Source organism: Hyaena hyaena, unplaced genomic scaffold, assembly GCF_003009895.1.
Source record: "Hyaena hyaena isolate Hyena2069 unplaced genomic scaffold, ASM300989v1 scaffold_0, whole genome shotgun sequence".
Taxonomy (NCBI): domain Eukaryota; kingdom Metazoa; phylum Chordata; class Mammalia; order Carnivora; family Hyaenidae; genus Hyaena; species Hyaena hyaena.
In genome coordinates this window covers 14,517,620-14,525,802 of record NW_024080632.1, presented here as the reverse complement: position 1 = coordinate 14,525,802, position 8,183 = coordinate 14,517,620, and positions in this window count along the sequence as shown.

The window sequence follows — 8,183 nt, the reverse complement described above, 5'->3', positions numbered from 1 at the left end:
CACGCACCCATTTGAAGCAAGTCTAACCAAAGTGGGGGTACCAGATATTTTCACCTACTCTACTAAGAAGGAAGCCTTTCCATTAGACTCAAACGAATACAGCGAATTTATTTTTCCCCAAACTTTCTTACGGTGGGTTGAAATGTTCCCTTATGGATCAGAGGGTCTGAGAGGTTAGATCTGGTTACTTAACAGAGTTGGCAAGTGGTCTGCACTTCTAGTGTGCTCGACTCCATTTATTTCAATCAAGCCCATAAACTGAGTGTGTCACCTCTATGGGGCCAGTGTGAGCAACAGCAATTTCTTGGGATGTAGCTGTGTCCTTACCAGTGGGACCTGCCTGGTCCCAAGCCATGCATCCTAAGAGATGCCCATGAGAAACCACTTGGTGTGGAAAAGTACAAGGGAGGGGTCCTCCAAACAACTTCTTCCCCCTCCCCTGACAGGGTCAGGTGGAACAGATCAAGTAAGCCAAATCCAAGGGATTTCCTCATCTCTCCTATGGGTGGGATAACGCCCACCTCACAGCACTCTAAGGACTGAGCTGCAATGTGCAAAGCACTTAGCACATCACTGAGCAGAGGAAGTTCCAGGAAAAGGGTAGATTATTTTTATTAGCTACTGATAATCTTTCTCAGGTTTTAATAGCAACATGGGTGTGCCTACACATTTTTAGCTTTGTCTTCACTCTAAGAAAAACAAAAGGGCAATTAAAAACATGTTCAAAGACAAACAGCAGAGGCCTAGACGGTAGGGTTGGGCAGTAAGTTGCCAGGCCTGGGGCAAATTGAAGAGCATAGGGCAATCCCTCTGACTGTGGGCAGCTGTGTTCAGTCCCAGCTGATGACTACCTTGCGCAATTGTTGGCCAAGTGTGGCCAACGGGCCAACTTTTCGAGAAAGCCTAGAGACTTACCTGGGTGGCTCAGTCAGTGAAACGTCCAGCTCTTGGTTTTGGCTTAGGTCATGATCTCATGTTTCTTGAGTTCAAGTCCCACATGGGGCTCTGTACTGACAGCATGGAGCCTGCTTGGGATTCTCACTCTCCCTTTCTCTCTGTCCCTCCCCTGCTTGTGAATGCATGGGTACATGCACTCTCTCTCTCAAATAAACATCTTTAAAAAAAAAGCTGGAAATCCCAGCTTTTAAGGATTTTTAAATGCTGGCTTCTAAGTTTAAAAAAAAAAAAAAAAGCCCTTGAGCCAAAGCCACTCTGTGGCTCATGTGCCTCTGGTTCCGGATTGCTCACAGAAGACAGTAGAAAAAGACAAAGAAAATGGAGCATAGAATAGAGGGATAGTCTCAATTCTGTCTAGCAACGTAGAGTCAGATTAGATGTGAAGTTGTAGATTAACTGCACCCATAACACAGATCTAAAGGCTGGAGCCATTGTCCTGCACAATGAGAAAATACTATAAGAGCCACAACGTGGCCAGATGAAATCAATTCTGGAATGGAGGGACAGCACAGCCTTTCCCAAATGGTGACTGCTGAGTGGGATTTCCTGGTGAAATGAAGGTTGAGGGCTTAGACGGGCTGGACCTTGAATAGATTTTCACACCTAAAACAGCACGGTTTCGAGGGAACATAAGCAACTTCTCCCTGGAAGCCGGGGAAAGGCTGTGTCAATCTTTGCAAATCACTAGAGAATTACCTAAGTTCAGATTCTCCTGGTTAAAGAATTTCAGATGGCTTCCCAAGGTAACCCAATCGATTCCTTTTTCCAGAGAGAATCTAGCTACTGAATAAGAAGTCCCTTAAACACACACACACACACACACACACACACACACACACACACACACACACGACCACCTGAAACTCAGCCTGGTTCACGGAATACCTACCCCACAAGAAGGTGTGCTCCACTCCCCACCCCACCCAGCCTGGGTAGGAAGAATTCACCCAAAGCCCTGCAGCTAGGGACAGGCAAGAGATGGACAGCACTGAGAAGCAAGCCATTGCTATTCTCCCCAGTCCTTTGAGCCTCAGGAAGGAGCTCCTCCTGAAGTACCCTCCCTGTGTTTAGAGTCCGAAGGGAATGGAAGGTTCGGAATAAATACTCTAATTCGTATGGAATTGCTGTGTTTTGAGGATGGATTATTCACTTTCCCCCATATCTAACATGCTTCAGGTTGAAACATGATGCCAAACAACAAGACCCAGTCTGTTTTGATTCAGAAGGTATGTCAGAGGTTTTCCAGGGCCCAGGTGACTATCAGTTTGCATTATAATAGTGTAGGTAATCAGCAGGACTAGTCAAGAGATGGCCCAGCTTTTTTACACATTTTTTACTGTAGGAATCCACTTTCATCTCAAAATGCTTTGTTTCGTGCTTTTAAACTTAAGCCAAATGAGAAAATAACCATCCAGCAGCATCAATTAGTCATTATCAAGGTAATATGGTATTGAAATGGATAAAGGATTATTAAATTTTTTCTCAAAGCATTTATGTTTGCACTCCTGGATTATCACAGTTAGATGTAAATATAGCATCTTTTTTTTTTTAAATAACTGTTTTAAAGTTTATTTGGGGGGAGAGAGAGTGTGCCCATGTGAGCACAAGTTGGGGAGGGGCAGGGAAAGAGAGAAGCCCATGCAGGCTCCGCACTGTGAGCGCAGAGCTCGATGTGGGGTTTCAACTCACAAACCTTGAGATTATGACGTGAGCCAAAACCAAGAGTCAGACACTTAACCGATTGAGCCACCCAGATGCCCCTATATTATTTGTTAATGCAGCAGAGACTTGGTCCAGAAAATTAACTATTTACATAGACTGACCTGGCATTGAAGTTCAAGGAATACTGTGGAATTCTGGCATTAGGGGAGCTTCAGAGATCGAATCCAACTTGTCTCTGGTTTCTGAAGCCCCCCTCACTGGTGCCTAATCTCTGCATCGCCTGGGGGGAGGGCACTACTTACCATCAGAGTTGATGGACCAGCCTGGGTTCATGATTACCAGGTCCTTCTTTATACTGATTAAGAAGCCTCAGAACCTACCACCTGGTGATAGTTCTGTTTTGCAGAGTCACAGGCAAGAAGGCCTCCAGCTTCTATTCTTTGGGCACTCCAAAAAAGGGGCCAAAAGAAATGACTTTTTCAGAAAGGAAAGCCTAGATGTATTGCCCTAAACAATGAAGTGAGATTATGATAAAAGGCAGTTGGGGGAAAAAATAGAAAAAAGCGTGGAGACGGCTCCTACAACTTGCTCAGTGCACATTTGAGGGTCACACTCTATAACAGGCTTAATTTTTTAAGTTACTAACAACCTTTCTGAAGAGTCGGACAGGACAATGGCGGAAACTGGTCTGAACAGAGGCAGGAGATCACAAAGATACAAAAACATTATAGTATTCTTTTCCTAGAAACATCGGCGGGCTTAGCGTCCTTTTATTAAATAAGATGTAGGGCAACAATTATAAATGGCAGTTCCCCTACAAACCCGTTCCCAAAGAGAACCATAATACACATATCAGTCATGCTAACAGGAGCAAAGGAGATCAACGACCAGTGGACTTTCATGGTCTCCCACAGAAAAACAACAAATGCCGTGCTCTCGTCTTCGAAAGCTGTGTTCAGACATTTAACAGTGGCTTCGCCATGCTATGGAAACTACCTCTTAAGAAATCAGAAGATACATTTTTATAAAAAATAGTTTATTGTCAAATTGGTTTCCACATAACACCCAGTGCTCATCCCCACAAGTGCCCTCCTCCATGCCCATCCCCCCTCCCCCCATCCATCAGTCCTCAGTTTTTGTCAGCATTCAAGAGTCTTTCATGGTTTGCCTCTCCCCCACCATTTCCCCCCACCATTTCCCCCCCTTCTTCTCCCCCTTGTTCCTCAGTTAAGTTCCTCCCAATCCTCCTATACGTGCAAACATATATTTGTCCTTCTCTGCCTGACTTATTTCGCTCAGCATAACCCCCTCAAGGTCCATCCATGTTGCTACACATGGCCAGATTTCATTGTTTCTCATTGCCATGTAGTATTCCATGGTATAGATAAACCACACAGAAGATACTTTTAAGAGGCATGAGCCTTGGGGAGTAAAGACTGGATAAGCTCTCTGTTGAGAACTTTCTTAGAAGAAAATGCCACCTATATAGCTTTTAGCAATGGACAAAACAAGAAAAAAAGCTTTTTAAAAGCCTGTAAATCTCTAAAGTGCCTACTATGTGCCAGACACAGCCCAGGAAGTTGTGGCCTTGAGGGTTTGGTGTAGTATGGTCATTTATGAGGGAGGAAAAACCCCACCTTGATATTTCTGCTTCATAGATACGCCCCTGTGGTTCACTCTACCAGCCAGAGGGCAGAATGGAAGACAGACAACTATTTATTACTACGAGTCATGTAATTCTGACCATATTCCCTTTCCCTCCTTACCATCGGAAACCCAAACCAGTAAGCAAAGCAAAAGTCAAACACTTCGAAATTCAAGAAGAAATGGTCATGGCATGTAATAAAATCGGGCTGCTTGAGCTAAAAAAAAAAAAAAAAAAAAAAGCTGCTTTAAGCTTGCTAAGTGAATATATTGTATCCTTCAATACTAACACTATACTTACACATGGTACATGAGGGACTCCGTCCTCCCAGTTCTCCCACTTTGGAGATTTACAACTCCCAACCAGTTGGGTTTTAAGCTCGTGGTTAACATCGTAAATGTTTTGTAGCCATAGGCGCCCTAGCTCCGAACAGATCAGACAAATAACTCTATTGCTCAAATACCAACATATATCAAACTCAGGCCCAGATTAGAGCATTTACCATTACATCAACGCAGAGCGTAAGCAGAAAAGCCGCATATCTATTACTTTGGTTCCCTTCCACAGATTTTCCGTAAATATCACAGGTCTGGTGACAGAGTGTCTGTTGAATGTTTTAGAAATCTTGCGAGCAGGAAAGCCGGTATGTTTGCAAAGTCAGGATGGATCTAAGACGCTCCCCACAAAGAAGCAAATGATAAGGCGCTACAGAGCCATGGTCACAGGTGAACTTCATGCTCTTTCATTTAAAGAAGGGCATTGACCCTGTTTCCTCTAGTAAGGTGATCCCCTGCTACAGGCGTCCACATGGCATCTTAGAATCACGTGGGACACTTGTTAAACAAGGATTCCCCAGCTCTTCCCTTTTGGGTTTCAATTTCACCCCAGGTGACTCTTCTAATTCAACAGGCTTGAGAAATACCACATATTCATAAAAGGAAAAACATGAATATAACAAAAGAAGGGTTTCTGCTAAGTTACCTGGGTTTTCTGAATACCCTCAACAATAGGTGTTTGAGTGACAATATTTTCACCAACCCATACTGAAGCTAAGAACTTAAAATGTCAGTTCTTTAGTAAAATGGCCATAGTTCCCAGCCAAAAGCTCATGCAGAGAAGCCACATTCCCAAAGGGAAAAGGGAGGTTTTGAGGACTTCCCAGAACATCCTGAATCTTTATTTTTTTCGTCCTTTAATGAAGGGTCCCTGCCTGTCTTTTCCATACTGCAGGAAGTCTGTAGAACTCACAAACTGGATGCCTTTTATTTCAAAAGCTTTACTGAATCCATCAACTTTCAGAAGAGAGACTTTCTTCTCAAACTGCTCTAAAGATTAAAAAAAAATGTACCTCAGTGAAAAGGGCTGTTATCTCAACAGGACATTGTGAAGTCACCTCTGTTTACATACAACTCCATTAAGGATTAACAGACATAAACCCAAATACCTTGAATGCTTACTACTTAACCTTGGAATTAACTATTGGTCTCTAATGATAGGCCACCAAGGGACGCTTAAAGCAATGTTAACGGCCTTTATAAACAGGCAAAATGCAAAATTTAAATATGTGTAGGTCGGAGAGAAATGAAAACAGTTTCATGACCATGACCTTAACTAACATCTGTAAACTACATTCCCCCACCAGAGAATGCAAGCTGATCTATTTACTCTTGGCAGAGAAGAAAGGAGGGAGGGCGCCCAGGTGCTAAAAGAAAACCATTCAGGACATGGACCAGCGCCAAGGTCACAGCCCACCTGAATGAGAAATGAAATCCAGGTATACCTAGCCTTAGGGAGCCCTGACTCCTTCCTGGACTTGAGCACGGGTTAGTAAAGGCTTCCCAACCACAGGTGTGGAGACGCGGCTCCCTCGCCTGCTACGGGATACATAACGCGAAGGAAGCCACAAGAAATTCGAGAAGCCACGGTAGCGCAGGCTGGAGCCCAAAGTCCACCTGCAGGTGCAGGGGCCTCGGCGCTGCTCTGGGTTCCAATCCCGACTCTGCCACTTCTTGGCCTTGCTCCTTCGAGCCCCCTCGTGACCGCTCAGAGCTTCAGTCTCGCCAGAGGCAAACAGGGGACCGTCGCGTCCAAGGGGCTGGCGTGAAGCTTAAACGGGGAGACAGAAATATATAAGGAAATAAAGCAAGGGTGGCCGTGAAGATTGGTGGTGTCATTTCTACGGCAAATTATTCCAACGGAGGCTCGGGAGGGCGCCGGAAATGCGGACTTTCTCAGGGTCTCACAGTAACTCCAGCCCCCGAAGAAGGGGGCCGCGGGGACCTTTGTCCGCGGCCGCCCCGCCCGCCGCCCGCGGTCCGCGCCACCTTTCCCGCGGCGGGCGCCGCGCGGGGCGGGGCCGCAGGCGGCGCGGGCCGGGCGGCGGGGAAGGCGGGAGCGCGGGCGCACCGGCGGGCCCAGGCCCCCAACGGCTCGGCGGGCTCGGCTCGCAGCCCCGGACCTCGAGCGTCCGGGCCGCGCGCGCGCGCGCGCGCGCGCACCGGGCAGACTCACTCTACACGCGGGAACCGGGGGGGGGGGAAGCGCGCGGCGCGCAGTCCCCGCCCGCCCCCCGCGCCGGGCCGCCACTCTCGGCCCGACCCCACCCCCACGCGGCCCCGGCAGGTGGAGGCGCCCGGCGCGAGCGCTCCCGGCCCCGCAGCCCCCGCCCGCCGCGCGCCAGCCCGCGGGCGCAACTTTCTTAAAGGGACAGGTAGCCGGAATCGGCGTCTACCTGGGCCCCAAAACCCCCGCGCCCCGCCAGTCGGCCTCAAGGCCAGTCCGGGCTTAGGGGGAAAGGGGAGTTTGCCGCAGAGCTCTCCTCCCACCCGCCTCCTTCTCCCCCGGGGAAGTGACGGATTGCAAGTTTTAATGCCCCCGGCATCCTTTTGCAACTTAATTCTTTTGGCCTAAATCACCCTCCCGCAGCTCCTCGACGCATGCTCGCCGGCATGCAGCGGCTGCCACTGCTGGGCAAGTTTGAAGAGGGGTGTCCCCACCCCTGCGCCCCGCCCCACCCCATCCCACCTAGAGCCCTGGGGCGTGCAAGGCTGGCGGCTGCTGGGAAACACTCGCTGCAATCCCCTTGACCCTGCCCTGTAACTGACCCTTGGGGGGAAAAAAAAGGCCCCCTGCACGGCTACTGCGCATGCTCTGAGCTGGACAGCTCCAGAGAGGGAAATTTAAAAACGGTTCGAGCCGCGACGGCGGCCAAATTGCCGAACGCGAGGGGCGAGCGCGAGGGAGCCCCCCTCCGGAACCCCCGCCCGGCCCAAGAGCGCCTGCAGCCGCGGCCAGACGAGGATCGGCTCCAGGTACCGCCTTGCGGGGTCGGCTTCGCTGCCTCCTCCGTGGCAGTGCCCTGCATTGCATTTCCAGGGTGGAGCCCGGGGCGCAGGGGCTCTGGGGGCTACCTCTCCCTTCTCCCCTTCTCCTTCCCTGGAATCCCTGAATGATTTTGGGGGCGGAACTGAGAGTCTTTGGTGGGTTTCCGTGTTCGGTTCAGGGTTGAAGTTTGAGAAACTTCGGCAAATGTTTTTGATTTTTGATTTTTTTTTTAAGACCGTGTTTGTATGTGGCGGGGGGTGGGGGTGGGGGGTTGGACTGGTTTTCCAGCCAGGGTATGTGGCATTTCTGAAGGCATTTACAGGGCGGGAGCCCCGCGGGGATGATTCCCCTTTGCAAGTGGGAATTTGGTTCCCTTGCAGAAACATCCATGACACATCAAGCTGTCCTTTTTTATTTACCCGTTTTATTTAAAAAATAAATAAATTAATTAAATAAATAACCGAACAATAAAGTAACCGAGCTGCGGTTGAAAATAGGCTTGGAAGAGATTCAGGTTTTTATGATTCCTATTTTGCAAGCCCACATTTTCCAAGACTTGACATTTGGATTCTAGAGCCTTCCTCCGCCCTTCCCC